Genomic DNA, 23,398 nt, shown 5'->3' on the forward strand with positions numbered 1-23,398 from the left:
TTGCCCTATCTGAAAGTCTGATAAACGCCAGAAAAATGACTAAGTCCAAAAAAAAATTTTTTTAAACTTTTTTCAATTTTACCCCCGTGGGATATATATTCTACCCACACACATTTGGAACTCTCCTGGGGTACCCTCACACATATTATTCCCTCATTTAGTGGATATTTTCACAAAAAAGTGAAATTTTCAAAAATCCAGAAAATTGACTGAAAACGACTAAATATCAAGGACTCATCGGGCGAATCGCTCTGGAACTGAAATCGGAACGCTCACTGACATTTGCCCTTTCTGAAAGTCTGATAAACGCTGGAAAAATGACTGAGTCCAAAAAAAATTTTTTTTCAACTTTTTTCAATTTTACCTCCGTGGGATATATATTCTACTCACACACATTTGGAACTCTCCTGGGGTACCCTCACACATATTATTCCCTCATTTAGTGGATATTTTCACAAAAAAAGTGAAATTTTCAAAAATCCAGAAAATTGGCTGAAAACGACTAAATATCAAGGATTCATTGTCTGAATCGCTCTGGAACTGAAATCGGAATGCTCACTGACATTTGCCCTATCTGAAAGTCTGATAAACGCCAGAAAAATGACTGAGTCCAAAAAAAAATTTTTTTCAACTTTTTTCAATTTTACCCCCGTGGGATATATATTCTACCCACACACATTTGGAACTCTCCTGGGGTACCCTCACACATATTATTCCCTCATTTAGTGGATATTTTCACAAAAAAGTGAAATTTTCGAAAATTGGCTGAAAACGACTAAATATCAAGGACTCATCGGGCGAATTGCTCTGGAACTGAAATCGGAACGCTCACTGACATTTGCCCTATCTGAAAGTCTGATAAACGCCAGAAAAATGACTAAGTCCAAAAAAAAATTTTTTTAAACTTTTTTCAATTTTACCCCCGTGGGATATATATTCTACCCACACACATTTGGAACTCTCCTGGGGTACCCTCACACATATTATTCCCTCATTTAGTGGATATTTTCACAAAAAAGTGAAATTTTCAAAAATCCAGAAAATTGGCTGAAAACGACTAAATATCAAGGACTCATTGGGTGAATCGCTCTGGAACTGAAATCGGAACGCTCACTGACATTTGCCTTTTCTGAAAGTCTGATAAACGCTGGAAAAATGACTGAGTCCCAAAAAAATTTTTTTTCAACTTTTTTCAATTTTACCTCCGTGGGATATATATTCTACCCACACACATTTGGAACTCTCCTGGGGTACCCTCACACATATTATTCCCTCATTTAGTGGATATTTTCACAAAAAAGTGAAATTTTCAAAAATCCAGAAAATTGACTGAAAACGACTAAATATCAAGGACTCATCGGGCGAATCGCTCTGGAACTGAAATCGGAACGCTCACTGACATTTGCCCTTTCTGAAAGTCTGATAAACGCTGGAAAAATGACTGAGTCCAAAAAAAATTTTTTTTCAACTTTTTTCAATTTTACCTCCGTGGGATATATATTCTACTCACACACATTTGGAACTCTCCTGGGGTACCCTCACACATATTATTCCCTCATTTAGTGGATATTTTCACAAAAAAAGTGAAATTTTCAAAAATCCAGAAAATTGGCTGAAAACGACTAAATATCAAGGATTCATTGTCTGAATCGCTCTGGAACTGAAATCGGAATGCTAACTGACATTTGCCCTATCTGAAAGTCTGATAAACGCCAGAAAAATGACTGAGTCCAAAAAAAAAATTTTTTCAACTTTTTTCAATTTTACCCCCGTGGGATATATATTCTACTCACACACATTTGGAACTCTCCTGGGGTACCCTCACACATATTATTCCCTCATTTAGTGGATATTTTCACAAAAAAGTGAAATTTTCAAAAATCCAGAAAATTGGCTGAAAACGACTAAATACCAAGGACTCATTGGGTGAATCGCTCTGGAACTGAAATCGGAACGCTCACTGACATTTGCCCTATCTGAAAGTCTGATAAACGCCGGAAAAATGACTGAGTCCAAAAAAAATTTTTTTTCAACTTTTTTCAATTTTACCCCGTGGGATATATATTCTACCCACACACATTTGGAACTCTCCTGGGGTACCCTCACAAATATTATTCCCTCATTTAGTGGATATTTTCACAAAAAAGTGAAATTTTCAAAAATCAAGAAAATTGGCTGAAAACGACTAAATATCACGGACTCATTGGGCGAATTGCTCTGGAACTGAAATCGGAACGCTCACTGACATTTGCCCTATCTGAAAGTCTGATAAACGCCAGAAAAATGACTAAGTCCAAAAAAAATTTTTTTTAAACTTTTTTCAATTTTACCCCCGTGGGATATATATTCTACCCACACACATTTGGAACTCTCCTGGGGTACCCTCACACATATTATTCCCTCATTTAGTGGATATTTTCACAAAAAAGTGAAATTTTCAAAAATCCAGAAAATTGGCTGAAAAAGACTAAATATCAAGGACTCATTGGGTGAATCGCTCTGGAACTGAAATCGGAACGCTCACTGACATTTGCCCTATCTGAAAGTCTGATAAACGCCGGAAAAATGACTAAGTCCAAAAGAAAATTTTTTTCAACTTTTTTCAATTTTACCCCCGTGGGATATATATTCTACTCACACACATTTGGAACTCTCCTGGGGTACCCTCACACATATTATTCCCTCATTTAGTGGATATTTTCACAAAAAAGTGAAATTTTCAAAAATCCAGAAAATTGGCTGAAAACGACTAAATATCAAGGACTCATTGGGTGAATCCCTCTGGAACTGAAATCGGAACGCTCACTGACATTTGCCCTATCTGAAAGTCTGATAAACGCCGGAAAAATGACTGAGTCCAAAAAAAATTTTTTTTCAACTTTTTTCAATTTTACCCCCGTGGGATATATATTCTACCCACACACATTTGGAACTCTCCTGGGGTACCCTCACACATATTATTCCCTCATTTAGTGGATATTTTCACAAAAAAGTGAAATTTTCAAAAATCCAGAAAATTGGCTGAAAACGACTAAATATCAAGGACTCATTGGGCGAATTGCTCTGGAACTGAAATCGGAACGCTCACTGACATTTGCCCTATCTGAAAGTCTGATAAACGCCCGTAAAATGACTGAGTCCAAAAAAAAATTTTTTTCAACTTTTTTCAATTTTACCCCCGTGGGATATATATTCTACCCACACACATTTGGAACTCTCCTGGGGTACCCTCACACATATTATTCCCTCATTTAGTGGATATTTTCACAAAAAAGTGAAATTTTCAAAAATCCAGAAAATTGGCTGAAAACGACTAAATATCAAGGACTCATCGGGCGAATTGCTCTGGAACTGAAATCGGAACGCTCACTGACATTTGCCCTATCTGAAAGTCTGATAAACGCCCATAAAATGACTGAGTCCAAAAAAAAATTTTTTACAACTTTTTTCAATTTTACCCCCGTGGGATATATATTCTACCCACACACATTTGGAACTCTCCTGGGGTACCCTCACACATATTATTCCCTCATTTAGTGGATATTTTCACAAAAAAGTGAAATTTTCGAAAATTGGCTGAAAACGACTAAATATCGAGGACTCATCGGGCGAATTGCTCTGGAACTGAAATCGGAACGCTCACTGACATTTGCCCTATCTGAAAGTCTGATAAACGCCAGAAAAATGACTAAGTCCAAAAAAAAATTTTTTTAAACTTTTTTCAATTTTACCCCCGTGGGATATATATTCTACCCACACACATTTGGAACTCTCCTGGGGTACCCTCACAAATATTATTCCCTCATTTAGTGGATATTTTCACAAAAAAGTGAAATTTTCAAAAATCAAGAAAATTGGCTGAAAACTACTAAATATCAAGGACTCATTGGGCGAATTGCTCTGGAACTGAAATCGGAACGCTCACTGACATTTGCCCTATCTGAAAGTCTGATAAACGCCGGAAAAATGACTAAGTCCAAAAAAAAAATTTTTTCAACTTTTTTCAATTTTACCCCCGTGGGATATATATTCTACTCACACACATTTGGAACTCTCCTGGGGTACCGTCACACATATTATTCCCTCATTTAGTGGATATTTTCACAAAAAAGTGAAATTTTCAAAAATCCAGAAAATTGGCTGAAAACGACTAAATATCAAGGACTCATTGGGTGAATCCCTCTGGAACTGAAATCGGAACGCTCACTGACATTTGCCCTATCTGAAAGTCTGATAAACGCCCGTAAAATGACTGAGTCCAAAAAAAAATTTTTTTCAACTTTTTTCAATTTTACCCCCGTGGGATATATATTCTACCCACACACATTTGGAACTCTCCTGGGGTACCCTCACACATATTATTCCCTCATTTAGTGGATATTTTCACAAAAAAGTGAAATTTTCAAAAATCCAGAAAATTGGCTGAAAACGACTAAATATCAAGGACTCATCGGGCGAATTGCTCTGGAACTGAAATCGGAACGCTCACTGACATTGCCCTATCTGAAAGTCTGATAAACGCCCATAAAATGACTGAGTCCAAAAAAAAATTTTTTACAACTTTTTTCAATTTTACCCCCGTGGGATATATATTCTACCCACACACATTTGGAACTCTCCTGGGGTACCCTCACACATATTATTCCCTCATTTAGTGGATATTTTCACAAAAAAGTGAAATTTTCAAAAATCCAGAAAATTGGCTGAAAACGACTAAATATCAAGGACTCATCGGGCGAATTGCTCTGGAACTGAAATCGGAACGCTCACTGACATTTGCCCTTTCTGAAAGTCTGATAAACGCTGGAAAAATGACTGAGTCCAAAAAAAATTTTTTTTCAACTTTTTTCAATTTTACCTCCGTGGGATATATATTCTACCCACACACATTTGGAACTCTCCTGGGGTACCCTCACACATATTATTCCCTCATTTAGTGGATATTTTCACAAAAAAGTGAAATTTTCTAAAATCCAGAAAATTGACTGAAAACGACTAAATATCAAGGACTCATCGGGCGAATCGCTCTGGAACTGAAATCGGAAGGCTCACTGACATTTGCCCTTTCTGAAAGTCTGATAAACGCTGGAAAAATGACTGAGTCCAAAAAAAATTTTTTTTCAACTTTTTTCAATTTTACCTCCGTAGGATATATATTCTACTCACACACATTTGGAACTCTCCTGGGGTACCCTCACACATATTATTCCCTCATTTAGTGGATATTTTCACAAAAAAGTGAAATTTTCAAAAATCCAGAAAATTGGCTGAAAACGACTAAATATCAAGGACTCATTGGGTGAATCCCTCTGGAACTGAAATCAGAACGCTCACTGACATTTGCCCTATCTGAAAGTCTGATAAACGCCGGAAAAATGACTGAGTCCAAAAAAAATTTTTTTTCAACTTTTTTCAATTTTACCCCCGTGGGATATATATTCTACCCACACACATTTGGAACTCTCCTGGGGTACCCTCACACATATTATTCCCTCATTTAGTGGATATTTTCACAAAAAAGTGAAATTTTCAAAAATCCAGAAAATTGGCTGAAAACGACTAAATATCAAGGACTCATCGGGCGAATTGCTCTGGAACTGAAATCGGAACGCTCACTGACATTGCCCTATCTGAAAGTCTGATAAACGCCCATAAAATGACTGAGTCCAAAAAAAAATTTTTTACAACTTTTTTCAATTTTACCCCCGTGGGATATATATTCTACCCACACACATTTGGAACTCTCCTGGGGTACCCTCACACATATTATTCCCTCATTTAGTGGATATTTTCACAAAAAAGTGAAATTTTCAAAAATCCAGAAAATTGGCTGAAAACGACTAAATATCAAGGACTCATCGGGCGAATTGCTCTGGAACTGAAATCGGAACGCTCACTGACATTTGCCCTTTCTGAAAGTCTGATAAACGCTGGAAAAATGACTGAGTCCAAAAAAAATTTTTTTTCAACTTTTTTCAATTTTACCTCCGTGGGATATATATTCTACCCACACACATTTGGAACTCTCCTGGGGTACCCTCACACATATTATTCCCTCATTTAGTGGATATTTTCACAAAAAAGTGAAATTTTCTAAAATCCAGAAAATTGACTGAAAACGACTAAATATCAAGGACTCATCGGGCGAATCGCTCTGGAACTGAAATCGGAACGCTCACTGACATTTGCCCTTTCTGAAAGTCTGATAAACGCTGGAAAAATGACTGAGTCCAAAAAAAATTTTTTTTCAACTTTTTTCAATTTTACCTCCGTGGGATATATATTCTACTCACACACATTTGGAACTCTCCTGGGGTACCCTCACACATATTATTCCCTCATTTAGTGGATATTTTCACAAAAAAGTGAAATTTTCAAAAATCCAGAAAATTGGCTGAAAACGACTAAATATCAAGGACTCATTGGGTGAATCCCTCTGGAACTGAAATCGGAACGCTCACTGACATTTGCCCTATCTGAAAGTCTGATAAACGCCGGAAAAATGACTGAGTCCAAAAAAAATTTTTTTTCAACTTTTTTCAATTTTACCCCCGTGGGATATATATTCTACCCACACACATTTGGAACTCTCCTGGGGTACCCTCACACATATTATTCCCTCATTTAGTGGATATTTTCACAAAAAAGTGAAATTTTCAAAAATCCAGAAAATTGGCTGAAAACGACTAAATATCAAGGACTCATTGGGCGAATTGCTCTGGAACTGAAATCGGAACGCTCACTGACATTTGCCCTATCTGAAAGTCTGATAAACGCCCGTAAAATGACTGAGTCCAAAAAAAAATTTTTTTCAACTTTTTTCAATTTTACCCCCGTGGGATATATATTCTACCCACACACATTTGGAACTCTCCTGGGGTACCCTCACACATATTATTCCCTCATTTAGTGGATATTTTCACAAAAAAGTGAAATTTTCAAAAATCCAGAAAATTGGCTGAAAACGACTAAATATCAAGGACTCATCGGGCGAATTGCTCTGGAACTGAAATCGGAACGCTCACTGACATTTGCCCTATCTGAAAGTCTGATAAACGCCGGAAAAATGACTGAGTCCAAAAAAAAAATTTTTTTCAACTTTTTTCAATTTTACCCCCGTGGGATATATATTCTACCCACACACATTTGGAACTCTCCTGGGGTACCCTCACACATATTATTCCCTCATTTAGTGGATATTTTCACAAAAAAGTGAAATTTTCGAAAATTGGCTGAAAACGACTAAATATCAAGGACTCATCGGGCGAATTGCTCTGGAACTGAAATCGGAACGCTCACTGACATTTGCCCTATCTGAAAGTCTGATAAACGCCAGAAAAATGACTAAGTCCAAAAAAAAATTTTTTTAAACTTTTTTCAATTTTACCCCCGTGGGATATATATTCTACCCACACACATTTGGAACTCTCCTGGGGTACCCTCACAAATATTATTCCCTCATTTAGTGGATATTTTCACAAAAAAGTGAAATTTTCAAAAATCAAGAAAATTGGCTGAAAACGACTAAATATCAAGGACTCATTGGGCGAATTGCTCTGGAACTGAAATCGGAACGCTCACTGACATTTGCCCTATCTGAATGTCTGATAAACGCCAGAAAAATGACTAAGTCCAAAAAAAATTTTTTTTAAACTTTTTTCAATTTTACCCCCGTGGGATATATATTCTACCCACACACATTTGGAACTCTCCTGGGGTACCCTCACACATATTATTCCCTCATTTAGTGGATATTTTCACAAAAAAGTGACATTTTCAAAAATCCAGAAAATTGGCTGAAAATGACTAAATATCAAGGACTCATCGGGCGAATCGCTCTGGAACTGAAATCGGAATGCTCACTGACATTTGCCCTTTCTGAAAGTCTGATAAACGCTGGAAAAATGACTGAGTCCAAAAAAAATTTTTTTTCAACTTTTTTCAATTTTACCTCCGTGGGATATATATTCTACTCACACACATTTGGAACTCTCCTGGGGTACCCTCACACATATTATTCCCTCATTTAGTGGATATTTTCACAAAAAAGTGAAATTTTCAAAAATCCAGAAAATTGGCTGAAAACGACTAAATATCAAGGACTCATTGGGTGAATCCCTCTGGAACTGAAATCGGAACGCTCACTGACATTTGCCCTATCTGAAAGTTTGATAAACGCCGGAAAAATGACTGAGTCCAAAAAAAATTTTTTTTCAACTTTTTTCATTTTTACCCCCGTGGGATATATATTCTACCCACACACATTTGGAACTCTCCTGGGGTACCCTCACACATATTATTCCCTCATTTAGTGGATATTTTCACAAAAAAGTGAAATTTTCAAAAATCCAGAAAATTGGCTGAAAACGACTAAATATCAAGGACTCATTGGGCGAATTGCTCTGGAACTGAAAACGGAACGCTCACTGACATTTGCCCTATCTGAAAGTCTGATAAACGCCCGTAAAATGACTGAGTCCAAAAAAAAATTTTTTTCAACTTTTTTCAATTTTACCCCCGTGGGATATATATTCTACCCACACACATTTGGAACTCTCCTGGGGTACCCTCACACATATTATTCCCTCATTTAGTGGATATTTTCACAAAAAAGTGAAATTTTCGAAAATTGGCTGAAAACGACTAAATATCAAGGACTCATCGGGCGAATTGCTCTGGAACTGAAATCGGAACGCTCACTGACATTTGCCCTATCTGAAAGTCTGATAAACGCCAGAAAAATGACTAAGTCCAAAAAAAAATTTTTTTAAACTTTTTTCAATTTTACCCCCGTGGGATATATATTCTACCCACACACATTTGGAACTCTCCTGGGGTACCCTCACAAATATTATTCCCTCATTTAGTGGATATTTTCACAAAAAAGTGAAATTTTCAAAAATCAAGAAAATTGGCTGAAAACGACTAAATATCAAGGACTCATTGGGCGAATTGCTCTGGAACTGAAATCGGAACGCTCACTGACATTTGCCCTATCTGAAAGTCTGATAAACGCCAGAAAAATGACTAAGTCCAAAAAAAATTTTTTTTAAACTTTTTTCAATTTTACCCCGTGGGATATATATTCTACCCACACACATTTGGAACTCTCCTGGGGTACCCTCACACATATTATTCCCTCATTTAGTGGATATTTTCACAAAAAAGTGACATTTTCAAAAATCCAGAAAATTGGCTGAAAATGACTAAATATCAAGGACTCATCGGGCGAATCGCTCTGGAACTGAAATCGGAACGCTCACTGACATTTGCCCTTTCTGAAAGTCTGATAAACGCTGGAAAAATGACTGAGTCCAAAAAAAATTTTTTTTCAACTTTTTTCAATTTTACCTCCGTGGGATATATATTCTAATCACACACATTTGGAACTCTCCTGGGGTACCCTCACACATATTATTCCCTCATTTAGTGGATATTTTCACAAAAAAGTGAAATTTTCAAAAATCCAGAAAATTGGCTGAAAACGACTAAATATCAAGGACTCATTGGGTGAATCCCTCTGGAACTGAAATTGGAACGCTCACTGACATTTGCCCTATCTGAAAGTTTGATAAACGCCGGAAAAATGACTGAGTCCAAAAAAAATTTTTTTTCAACTTTTTTCATTTTTACCCCCGTGGGATATATATTCTACCCACACACATTTGGAACTCTCCTGGGGTACCCTCACACATATTATTCCCTCATTTAGTGGATATTTTCACAAAAAAGTGAAATTTTCAAAAATCCAGAAAATTGGCTGAAAACGACTAAATATCAAGGACTCATTGGGCGAATTGCTCTGGAACTGAAATCGGAACGCTCACTGACATTTGCCCTATCTGAAAGTCTGATAAACGCCCGTAAAATGACTGAGTCCAAAAAAAAATTTTTTTCAACTTTTTTCAATTTTACCCCCGTGGGATATATATTCTACCCACACACATTTGGAACTCTCCTGGGGTACCCTCACACATATTATTCCCTCATTTAGTGGATATTTTCACAAAAAAGTGAAATTTTCAAAAATCCAGAAAATTGGCTGAAAACGACTAAATATCAAGGACTCATCGGGCGAATTGCTCTGGAACTGAAATCGGAACGCTCACTGACATTTGCCCTTTCTGAAAGTCTGATAAACGCTGGAAAAATGACTGAGTCCAAAAAAAATTTTTTTTCAACTTTTTTCAATTTTACCTCCGTGGGATATATATTCTACCCACACACATTTGGAACTCTCCTGGGGTACCCTCACACATATTATTCCCTCATTTAGTGGATATTTTCACAAAAAAGTGAAATTTTCAAAAATCCAGAAAATTGACTGAAAACGACTAAATATCAAGGACTCATCGGGCGAATCGCTCTGGAACTGAAATCGGAACGCTCACTGACATTTGCCCTTTCTGAAAGTCTGATAAACGCTGGAAAAATGACTGAGTCCAAAAAAAATTTTTTTTCAACTTTTTTCAATTTTACCTCCGTGGGATATATATTCTACTCACACACATTTGGAACTCTCCTGGGGTACCCTCACACATATTATTCCCTCATTTAGTGGATATTTTCACAAAAAAGTGAAATTTTCAAAAATCCAGAAAATTGGCTGAAAACGACTAAATATCAAGGATTCATTGTCTGAATCGCTCTGGAACTGAAATCGGAATGCTCACTGACATTTGCCCTATCTGAAAGTCTGATAAACGCCAGAAAAATGACTGAGTCCAAAAAAAATTATTTTTCAACTTTTTTCAATTTTACCCCCGTGGGATATATATTCTACCCACACACATTTGGAACTCTCCTGGGGTACCCTCACACATATTATTCCCTCATTTAGTGGATATTTTCACAAAAAAGTGAAATTTTCGAAAATTGGCTGAAAACGACTAAATATCAAGGACTCATCGGGCGAATTGCTCTGGAACTGAAATCGGAATGCTCACTGACATTTGCCCTATCTGAAAGTCTGATAAACGCCAGAAAAATGACTAAGTCCAAAAAAAAATTTTTTTAAACTTTTTTCAATTTTACCCCCGTGGGATATATATTCTACCCACACACATTTGGAACTCTCCTGGGGTACCCTCACAAATATTATTCCCTCATTTAGTGGATATTTTCACAAAAAAGTGAAATTTTCAAAAATCAAGAAAATTGGCTGAAAACGACTAAATATCAAGGACTCATTGGGCGAATTGCTCTGGAACTGAAATCGGAACGCTCACTGACATTTGCCCTATCTGAAAGTCTGATAAACGCCAGAAAAATGACTAAGTCCAAAAAAAATTTTTTTTAAACTTTTTTCAATTTTACCCCCGTGGGATATATATTCTACCCACACACATTTGGAACTCTCCTGGGGTACCCTCACACATATTATTCCCTCATTTAGTGGATATTTTCACAAAAAAGTGAAATTTTCAAAAATCCAGAAAATTGGCTGAAAACAACTAAATATCAAGGACTCATTGGGCGAATTGCTCTGGAACTGAAATCGGAACGCTCACTGACATTTGCCCTATCTGAAAGTCTGATAAACGCCCGTAAAATGACTGAGTCCAAAAAAAAATTTTTTTCAACTTTTTTCAATTTTACCCCCGTGGGATATATATTCTACCCACACACATTTGGAACTCTCCTGGGGTACCCTCACACATATTATTCCCTCATTTAGTGGATATTTTCACAAAAAAAGTGAAATTTTCAAAAATCCAGAAAATTGGCTGAAAACGACTAAATATCAAGGACTCATCGGGCGAATTGCTCTGGAACTGAAATCGGAATGCTCACTGACATTTGCCCTATCTGAAAGTCTGATAAACGCCCGTAAAATGACTGAGTCCAAAAAAAAATTTTTTTCAACTTTTTTCAATTTTACCCCCGTGGGATATATATTCTACCCACACACATTTGGAACTCTCCTGGGGTACCCTCACACATATTATTCCCTCATTTAGTGGATATTTTCACAAAAAAAGTGAAATTTTCAAAAATCCAGAAAATTGGCTGAAAACGACTAAATATCAAGGACTCATCGGGCGAATTGCTCTGGAACTGAAATCGGAACGCTCACTGACATTTGCCCTATCTGAAAGTCTGATAAACGCCCATAAAATGACTGAGTCCAAAAAAAATTTTTTTTCAACTTTTTTCAATTTTACCCCCGTGGGATATATATTCTACCCACACACATTTGGAACTCTCCTGGGGTACCCTCACACATATTATTCCTCATTTAGTGGATATTTTCACAAAAAAGTGAAATTTTCAAAAATCCAGAAAATTGGCTGAAAACGAATAAATATCAAGGACTCATCGGGTGAATTGCTCTGGAACTGAAATCGGAACGCTCACTGACATTTGCCCTATCTGAAAGTCTGATAAACGCCAGAAAAATGACTAAGTCCAAAAAAAAATTTTTTAAAACTTTTTTCAATTTTACCCCCGTGGGATATATATTCTACCCACACACATTTGGAACTCTCCTGGGGTACCCTCACACATATTATTCCCTCATTTAGTGGATATTTTCACAAAAAAGTGAAATTTTCAAAAATCCAGAAAATTGGCTGAAAACGACTAAATATCAAGGACTCATTGGGTGAATCCCTCTGGAACTGAAATTGGAACGCTCACTGACATTTGCCCTATCTGAAAGTTTGATAAACGCCGGAAAAATGACTGAGTCCAAAAAAAATTTTTTTTCAACTTTTTTCATTTTTACCCCCGTGGGATATATATTCTACCCACACACATTTGGAACTCTCCTGGGGTACCCTCACACATATTATTCCCTCATTTAGTGGATATTTTCACAAAAAAGTGAAATTTTCAAAAATCCAGAAAATTGGCTGAAAACGACTAAATATCAAGGACTCATTGGGCGAATTGCTCTGGAACTGAAATCGGAACGCTCACTGACATTTGCCCTATCTGAAAGTCTGATAAACGCCCGTAAAATGACTGAGTCCAAAAAAAAATTTTTTTCAACTTTTTTCAATTTTACCCCCGTGGGATATATATTCTACCCACACACATTTGGAACTCTCCTGGGGTACCCTCACACATATTATTCCCTCATTTAGTGGATATTTTCACAAAAAAGTGAAATTTTCAAAAATCCAGAAAATTGGCTGAAAACGACTAAATATCAAGGACTCATCGGGCGAATTGCTCTGGAACTGAAATCGGAACGCTCACTGACATTTGCCCTTTCTGAAAGTCTGATAAACGCTGGAAAAATGACTGAGTCCAAAAAAAATTTTTTTTCAACTTTTTTCAATTTTACCTCCGTGGGATATATATTCTACCCACACACATTTGGAACTCTCCTGGGGTACCCTCACACATATTATTCCCTCATTTAGTGGATATTTTCACAAAAAAGTGAAATTTTCAAAAATCCAGAAAATTGACTGAAAACGACTAAATATCAAGGACTCATCGGGCGAATCGCTCTGGAACTGAAATCGGAACGCTCACTGACATTTGCCCTTTCTGAAAGTCTGATAAACGCTGGAAAAATGACTGAGTCCAAAAAAAATTTTTTTTCAACTTTTTTCAATTTTACCTCCGTGGGATATATATTCTACTCACACACATTTGGAACTCTCCTGGGGTACCCTCACACATATTATTCCCTCATTTAGTGGATATTTTCACAAAAAAGTGAAATTTTCAAAAATCCAGAAAATTGGCTGAAAACGACTAAATATCAAGGATTCATTGTCTGAATCGCTCTGGAACTGAAATCGGAATGCTCACTGACATTTGCCCTATCTGAAAGTCTGATAAACGCCAGAAAAATGACTGAGTCCAAAAAAAATTATTTTTCAACTTTTTTCAATTTTACCCCCGTGGGATATATATTCTACCCACACACATTTGGAACTCTCCTGGGGTACCCTCACACATATTATTCCCTCATTTAGTGGATATTTTCACAAAAAAGTGAAATTTTCAAAAATCCAGAAAATTGGCTGAAAACGACTAAATATCAAGGACTCATCGGGTGAATTGCTCTGGAACTGAAATCGGAACGCTCACTGACATTTGCCCTATCTGAAAGTCTGATAAACGCCGGAAAAATGACTGAGTCCAAAAAAAAATTTTTTTCAACTTTTTTCAATTTTACCCCCGTGGGATATATATTCTACCCACACACATTTGGAACTCTCCTGGGGTACCCTCACACATATTATTCCCTCATTTAGTGGATATTTTCACAAAAAAGTGAAATTTTCAAAAATCCAGAAAATTGGCTGAAAACGACTAAATATCAAGGACTCATTGGGTGAATCCCTCTGGAACTGAAATTGGAACGCTCACTGACATTTGCCCTATCTGAAAGTTTGATAAACGCCGGAAAAATGACTGAGTCCAAAAAAAATTTTTTTTCAACTTTTTTCATTTTTACCCCCGTGGGATATATATTCTACCCACACACATTTGGAACTCTCCTGGGGTACCCTCACACATATTATTCCCTCATTTAGTGGATATTTTCACAAAAAAGTGAAATTTTCAAAAATCCAGAAAATTGGCTGAAAACGACTAAATATCAAGGACTCATTGGGCGAATTGCTCTGGAACTGAAATCGGAACGCTCACTGACATTTGCCCTATCTGAAAGTCTGATAAACGCCCGTAAAATGACTGAGTCCAAAAAAAAATTTTTTTCAACTTTTTTCAATTTTACCCCCGTGGGATATATATTCTACCCACACACATTTGGAACTCTCCTGGGGTACCCTCACACATATTATTCCCTCATTTAGTGGATATTTTCACAAAAAAGTGAAATTTTCAAAAATCCAGAAAATTGGCTGAAAACGACTAAATATCAAGGACTCATCGGGCGAATTGCTCTGGAACTGAAATCGGAACGCTCACTGACATTTGCCCTTTCTGAAAGTCTGATAAACGCTGGAAAAATGACTGAGTCCAAAAAAAATTTTTTTTCAACTTTTTTCAATTTTACCTCCGTGGGATATATATTCTACCCACACACATTTGGAACTCTCCTGGGGTACCCTCACACATATTATTCCCTCATTTAGTGGATATTTTCACAAAAAAGTGAAATTTTCAAAAATCCAGAAAATTGACTGAAAACGACTAAATATCAAGGACTCATCGGGCGAATCGCTCTGGAACTGAAATTGGAACGCTCACTGACATTTGCCCTTTCTGAAAGTCTGATAAACGCTGGAAAAATGACTGAGTCCAAAAAAAATTTTTTTTCAACTTTTTTCAATTTTACCTCCGTGGGATATATATTCTACTCACACACATTTGGAACTCTCCTGGGGTACCCTCACACATATTATTCCCTCATTTAGTGGATATTTTCACAAAAAAGTGAAATTTTCAAAAATCCAGAAAATTGGCTGAAAACGACTAAATATCAAGGATTCATTGTCTGAATCGCTCTGGAACTGAAATCGGAATGCTCACTGACATTTGCCCTATCTGAAAGTCTGATAAACGCCAGAAAAATGACTGAGTCCAAAAAAAATTATTTTTCAACTTTTTTCAATTTTACCCCCGTGGGATATATATTCTACCCACACACATTTGGAACTCTCCTGGGGTACCCTCACACATATTATTCCCTCATTTAGTGGATATTTTCACAAAAAAGTGAAATTTTCGAAAATTGGCTGAAAACGACTAAATATCAAGGACTCATCGGGCGAATTGCTCTGGAACTGAAATCGGAATGCTCACTGACATTTGCCCTATCTGAAAGTCTGATAAACGCCAGAAAAATGACTAAGTCCAAAAAAAAATTTTTTTAAACTTTTTTCAATTTTACCCCCGTGGGATATATATTCTACCCACACACATTTGGAACTCTCCTGGGGTACCCTCACAAATATTATTCCCTCATTTAGTGGATATTTTCACAAAAAAGTGAAATTTTCAAAAATCAAGAAAATTGGCTGAAAACGACTAAATATCAAGGACTCATTGGGCGAATTGCTCTGGAACTGAAATCGGAACGCTCACTGACATTTGCCCTATCTGAAAGTCTGATAAACGCCAGAAAAATGACTAAGTCCAAAAAAAATTTTTTTTAAACTTTTTTCAATTTTACCCCCGTGGGATATATATTCTACCCACACACATTTGGAACTCTCCTGGGGTACCCTCACACATATTATTCCCTCATTTAGTGGATATTTTCACAAAAAAGTGAAATTTTCAAAAATCCAGAAAATTGGCTGAAAACAACTAAATATCAAGGACTCATTGGGCGAATTGCTCTGGAACTGAAATCGGAACGCTCACTGACATTTGCCCTATCTGAAAGTCTGATAAACGCCCGTAAAATGACTGAGTCCAAAAAAAAATTTTTTTCAACTTTTTTCAATTTTACCCCCGTGGGATATATATTCTACCCACACACATTTGGAACTCTCCTGGGGTACCCTCACACATATTATTCCCTCATTTAGTGGATATTTTCACAAAAAAAGTGAAATTTTCAAAAATCCAGAAAATTGGCTGAAAACGACTAAATATCAAGGACTCATCGGGCGAATTGCTCTGGAACTGAAATCGGAATGCTCACTGACATTTGCCCTATCTGAAAGTCTGATAAACGCCCGTAAAATGACTGAGTCCAAAAAAAAATTTTTTTCAACTTTTTTCAATTTTACCCCCGTGGGATATATATTCTACCCACACACATTTGGAACTCTCCTGGGGTACCCTCACACATATTATTCCCTCATTTAGTGGATATTTTCACAAAAAAAGTGAAATTTTCAAAAATCCAGAAAATTGGCTGAAAACGACTAAATATCAAGGACTCATCGGGCGAATTGCTCTGGAACTGAAATCGGAACGCTCACTGACATTTGCCCTATCTGAAAGTCTGATAAACGCCCATAAAATGACTGAGTCCAAAAAAAATTTTTTTTCAACTTTTTTCAATTTTACCCCCGTGGGATATATATTCTACCCACACACATTTGGAACTCTCCTGGGGTACCCTCACACATATTATTCCTCATTTAGTGGATATTTTCACAAAAAAGTGAAATTTTCAAAAATCCAGAAAATTGGCTGAAAACGAATAAATATCAAGGACTCATCGGGTGAATTGCTCTGGAACTGAAATCGGAACGCTCACTGACATTTGCCCTATCTGAAAGTCTGATAAACGCCAGAAAAATGACTAAGTCCAAAAAAAAATTTTTTTAAACTTTTTTCAATTTTACCCCCGTGGGATATATATTCTACCCACACACATTTGGAACTCTCCTGGGGTACCCTCACACATATTATTCCCTCATTTAGTGGATATTTTCACAAAAAAGTGAAATTTTCAAAAATCCAGAAAATTGGCTGAAAACGACTAAATATCAAGGACTCATCGGGTGAATTGCTCTGGAACTGAAATCGGAACGCTCACTGACATTTGCCCTATCTGAAAGTCTGATAAACGCCGGAAAAATGACTGAGTCCAAAAAAAAATTTTTTTCAACTTTTTTCAATTTTACCCCCGTGGGATATATATTCTACCCACACACATTTGGAACTCTCCTGGGGTACCCTCACACATATTATTCCCTCATTTAGTGGATAATTTCACAAAAAAGTGAAATTTTCGAAAATTGGCTGAAAACGACTAAATATCAAGGACTCATCGGGCGAATTGCTCTGGAACTGAAATCGGAATGCTCACTGACATTTGCCCTATCTGAAAGTCTGATAAACGCCAGAAAAATGACTAAGTCCAAAAAAAAATTTTTTTAAACGTTTTTCAATTTTACCCCCGTGGGATATATATTCTACCCACACACATTTGGAACTCTCCTGGGGTACCCTCACACATATTATTCCCTCATTTAGTGGATATTTTCACAAAAAAGTGAAATTTTCAAAAATCCAGAAAATTGGCTGAAAACGACTAAATATCAAGGACTCATTGGGTGAATCGCTCTGGAACTGAAATCGGAACGCTCACTGACATTTGCCCTATCTGAAAGTCTGATAAACGCCGGAAAAATGACTGAGTCCAAAAAAAAATTTTTTTTCAACTTTTTTCAATTTTACCCCGTGGGATATATATTCTACCCACACACATTTGGAACTCTCCTGGGGTACCCTCACAAATATTATTCCCTCATTTAGTGGATATTTTCACAAAAAAGTGAAATTTTCAAAAATCAAGAAAATTGGCTGAAAACGACTAAATATCAAGGACTCATTGGGCGAATTGCTCTGGAACTGAAATCGGAACGCTCACTGACATTTGCCGTATCTGAAAGTCTGATAAACGCCAGAAAAATGACTAAGTCCAAAAAAAAATTTTTTTAAACTTTTTTCAATTTTACCCCCGTGGGATATATATTCTACCCACACACATTTGGAACTCTCCTGGGGTACCCTCACACATATTATTCCCTCATTTAGTGGATATTTTCACAAAAAAGTGAAATTTTCAAAAATCCAGAAAATTGGCTGAAAACGACTAAATATCAAGGACTCATCGGGCGAATCGCTCTGGAACTGAAATCGGAACGCTCACTGACATTTGCCCTTTCTGAAAGTCTGATAAACGCTGGAAAAATGACTGAGTCCAAAAAAAATTTTTTTTCAACTTTTTTCAATTTTACCTCCGTGGGATATATATTCTACTCACACACATTTGGAACTCTCCTGGGGTACCCTCACACATATTATTCCCTTATTTAGTGGATATTTTCACAAAAAAGTGAAATTTTCAAAAATCCAGAAAATTGGCTGAAAACGACTAAATATCAAGGACTCATCGGGCGAATTGCTCTGGAACTGAAATCGGAACGCTCACTGACATTTGCCCTATCTGAAAGTCTGATAAACGCCGGAAAAATGACTGAGTCCAAAAAAAAATTTTTTTCAACTTTTTTCAATTTTACCCCCGTGGGATATATATTCTACCCACACACATTTGGAACTCTCCTGGGGTACCCTCACACATATTATTCCCTCATTTAGTGGATATTTTCACAAAAAAGTGAAATTTTCGAAAATTGGCTGAAAACGACTAAATATCAAGGACTCATCGGGCGAATTGCTCTGGAACTGAAATCGGAACGCTCACTGACATTTGCCCTATCTGAAAGTCTGATAAACGCCAGAAAAATGACTAAGTCCAAAAAAAAATTTTTTTAAACTTTTTTCAATTTTACCCCCGTGGGATATATATTCTACCCACACACAGTTGGAACTCTCCTGGGGTACCCTCACAAATATTATTCCCTCATTTAGTGGATATTTTCACAAAAAAGTGAAATTTTCAAAAATCAAGAAAATTGGCTGAAAACGACTAAATATCAAGGACTCATTGGGCGAATTGCTCTGGAACTGAAATCGGAACGCTCACTGACATTTGCCCTATCTGAAAGTCTGATAAACGCCAGAAAAATGACTAAGTCCAAAAAAAATTTTTTTTAAACTTTTTTCAATTTTACCCCCGTGGGATATATATTCTACCCACACACATTTGGAACTCTCCTGGGGTACCCTCACACATATTATTCCCTCATTTAGTGGATATTTTCACAAAAAAGTGAAATTTTCAAAAATCCAGAAAATTGGCTGAAAACAACTAAATATCAAGGACTCATTGGGCGAATTGCTCCGGAACTGAAATCGGAACGCTCACTGACATTTGCCCTATCTGAAAGTCTGATAAACGCCGGAAAAATGACTGAGTCCAAAAAAAATTTTTTTTCAACTTTTTTCAATTTTACCCCCGTGGGATATATATTCTACCCACACACATTTGGAACTCTCCTGGGGTACCCTCACACATATTATTCCCTCATTTAGTGGATATTTTCACAAAAAAGTGAAATTTTCAAAAATCCAGAAAATTGGCTGAAAACGAATAAATATCAAGGACTCATCGGGTGAATTGCTCTGGAACTGAAATCGGAACGCTCACTGACATTTGCCCTATCTGAAAGTCTGATAAACGCCAGAAAAATGACTAAGTCCAAAAAAAAATTTTTTTAAACTTTTTTCAATTTTACCCCCGTGGGATATATATTCTACCCACACACATTTGGAACTCTCCTGGGGTACCCTCACACATATTATTCCCTCATTTAGTGGATATTTTCACAAAAAAGTGAAATTTTCAAAAATCCAGAAAATTGGCTGAAAACGACTAAATATCAAGGACTCATCGGGTGAATTGCTCTGGAACTGAAATCGGAACGCTCACTGACATTTGCCCTATCTGAAAGTCTGATAAACGCCGGAAAAATGACTGAGTCCAAAAAAAAATTTTTTTCAACTTTTTTCAATTTTACCCCCGTGGGATATATATTCTACCCACACACATTTGGAACTCTCCTGGGGTACCCTCACACATATTATTCCCTCATTTAGTGGATATTTTCACAAAAAAGTGAAATTTTCGAAAATTGGCTGAAAACGACTAAATATCAAGGACTCATCGGGCGAATTGCTTTGGAGCTGAAATCGGAATGCTCACTGACATTTGCCCTATCTGAAAGTCTGATAAACGCCAGAAAAATGACTAAGTCCAAAAAAAAATTTTTTTAAACGTTTTTCAATTTTACCCCCGTGGGATATATATTCTACCCACACACATTTGGAACTCTCCTGGGGTACCCTCACACATATTATTCCCTCATTTAGTGGATATTTTCACAAAAAAGTGAAATTTTCAAAAATCCAGAAAATTGGCTGAAAACGACTAAATATCAAGGACTCATTGGGTGAATCGCTCTGGAACTGAAATCGGAACGCTCACTGACATTTGCCCTATCTGAAAGTCTGATAAACGCCGGAAAAATGACTGAGTCCAAAAAAAAATTTTTTTTCAACTTTTTTCAATTTTACCCCGTGGGATATATATTCTACCCACACACATTTGGAACTCTCCTGGGGTACCCTCACAAATATTATTCCCTCATTTAGTGGATATTTTCACAAAAAAGTGAAATTTTCAAAAATCAAGAAAATTGGCTGAAAACGACTAAATATCAAGGACTCATTGGGCGAATTGCTCTGGAACTGAAATCGGAACGCTCACTGACATTTGCCGTATCTGAAAGTCTGATAAACGCCAGAAAAATGACATAGTCCAAAAAAAAATTTTTTTTAACTTTTTTCAATTTTACCCCCGTGGGATATATATTCTACCCACACACATTTGGAACTCTCCTGGGGTACCCTCACACATATTATTCCCTCATTTAGTGGATATTTTCACAAAAAAGTGAAATTTTCAAAAATCCAGAAAATTGGCTGAAAACGACTAAATATCAAGGACTCATCGGGCGAATCGCTCTGGAACTGAAATCGGAACGCTCACTGACATTTGCCCTTTCTGAAAGTCTGATAAACGCTGGAAAAATGACTGAGTCCAAAAAAAATTTTTTTTCAACTTTTTTCAATTTTACCTCCGTGGGATATATATTCTACTCACACACATTTGGAACTCTCCTGGGGTACCCTCACACATATTATTCCCTTATTTAGTGGATATTTTCACAAAAAAGTGAAATTTTCAAAAATCCAGAAAATTGGCTGAAAACGACTAAATATCAAGGACTCATCGGGCGAAATGCTCTGGAACTGAAATCGGAACGCTCACTGACATTTGCCCTATCTGAAAGTCTGATAAACGCCGGAAAAATGACTGAGTCCAAAAAAAAATTTTTTTCAACTTTTTTCAATTTTACCCCCGTGGGATATATATTCTACCCACACACATTTGGAACTCTCCTGGGGTACCCTCACACATATTATTCCCTCATTTAGTGGATATTTTCACAAAAAAGTGAAATTTTCGAAAATTGGCTGAAAACGACTAAATATCAAGGACTCATCGGGCGAATTGCTCTGGAACTGAAATCGGAACGCTCACTGACATTTGCCCTATCTGAAAGTCTGATAAACGCCAGAAAAATGACTAAGTCCAAAAAAAAATTTTTTTAAACTTTTTTCAATTTTACCCCCGTGGGATATATATTCTACCCACACACAGTTGGAACTCTCCTGGGGTACCCTCACAAATATTATTCCCTCATTTAGTGGATATTTTCACAAAAAAGTGAAATTTTCAAAAATCAAGAAAATTGGCTGAAAGCGACTAAATATCAAGGACTCATCGGGCGAATTGCTCTGGAACTGAAATCGGAACGCTCACTGACATTTGCCCTATCTGAAAGTCTGATAAACGCCAGAAAAATGACTAAGTCCAAAAAAAATTTTTTTTAAACTTTTTTCAATTTTACCCCCGTGGGATATATATTCTACCCACACACATTTGGAACTCTCCTGGGGTACCCTCACACATATTATTCCCTCATTTAGTGGATATTTTCACAAAAAAGTGAAATTTTCAAAAATCCAGAAAATTGGCTGAAAACAACTAAATATCAAGGACTCATTGGGCGAATTGCTCTGGAACTGAAATCGGAACGCTCACTGACATTTGCCCTATCTGAAAGTCTGATAAACGCCCGTAAAATGACTGAGTCCAAAAAAAAATTTTTTTCAACTTTTTTCAATTTTACCCCCGTGGGATATATATTCTACCCACACACATTTGGAACTCTCCTGGGGTACCCTCACACATATTATTCCCTCATTTAGTGGATATTTTCACAAAAAAAGTGAAATTTTCAAAAATCCAGAAAATTGGCTGAAAACGACTAAATATCAAGGACTCATCGGGCGAATTGCTCTGGAACTGAAATCGGAACGCTCACTGACATTTGCCCTATCTGAAAGTCTGATAAACGCCCGTAAAATGACTGAGTCCAAAAAAAATTTTTTTTCAACTTTTTTCAATTTTACCCCCGTGGGATATATATTCTACCCACACACATTTGGAACTCTCCTGGGGTACCCTCACACATATTATTCCCTCATTTAGTGGATATTTTCACAAAAAAGTGAAATTTTCAAAAATCCAGAAAATTGGCTGAAAACAACTAAATATCAAGGACTCATCGGGCGAATTGCTCTGGAACTGAAATCGGAACGCTCACTGACATTTGCCCTATCTGAAAGTCTGATAAACGCCCGTAAAATGACTGAGCCCAAAAAAAATTTTTTTTCAATTTTACCCCCGTGGGATATATATTCTACCCACACACATTTGGAACTCTCCTGGGGTACCCTCACACATATTATTCCCTCATTTAGTGGATATTTTCACAAAAAAGTGAAATTTTCAAAAATCCAGAAAATTGGCTGAAAACGACTAAATATCAAGGACTCATCGGGCGAATTGCTCTGGAACTGAAATCGGAACGCTCACTGACATTTGCCCTATCTGAAAGTCTGATAAACGCCAGAAAAATGACTAAGTCCAAAAAAAAATTTTTTTAAACTTTTTTCAATTTTACCCCCGTGG

This window comes from Phyllobates terribilis, unplaced genomic scaffold, assembly GCF_046119375.1.
Source record: "Phyllobates terribilis strain yellow unplaced genomic scaffold, ASM4611937v1 Scaffold_8__6_contigs__length_399053987, whole genome shotgun sequence".
Lineage (NCBI taxonomy): Eukaryota > Metazoa > Chordata > Amphibia > Anura > Dendrobatidae > Phyllobates > Phyllobates terribilis.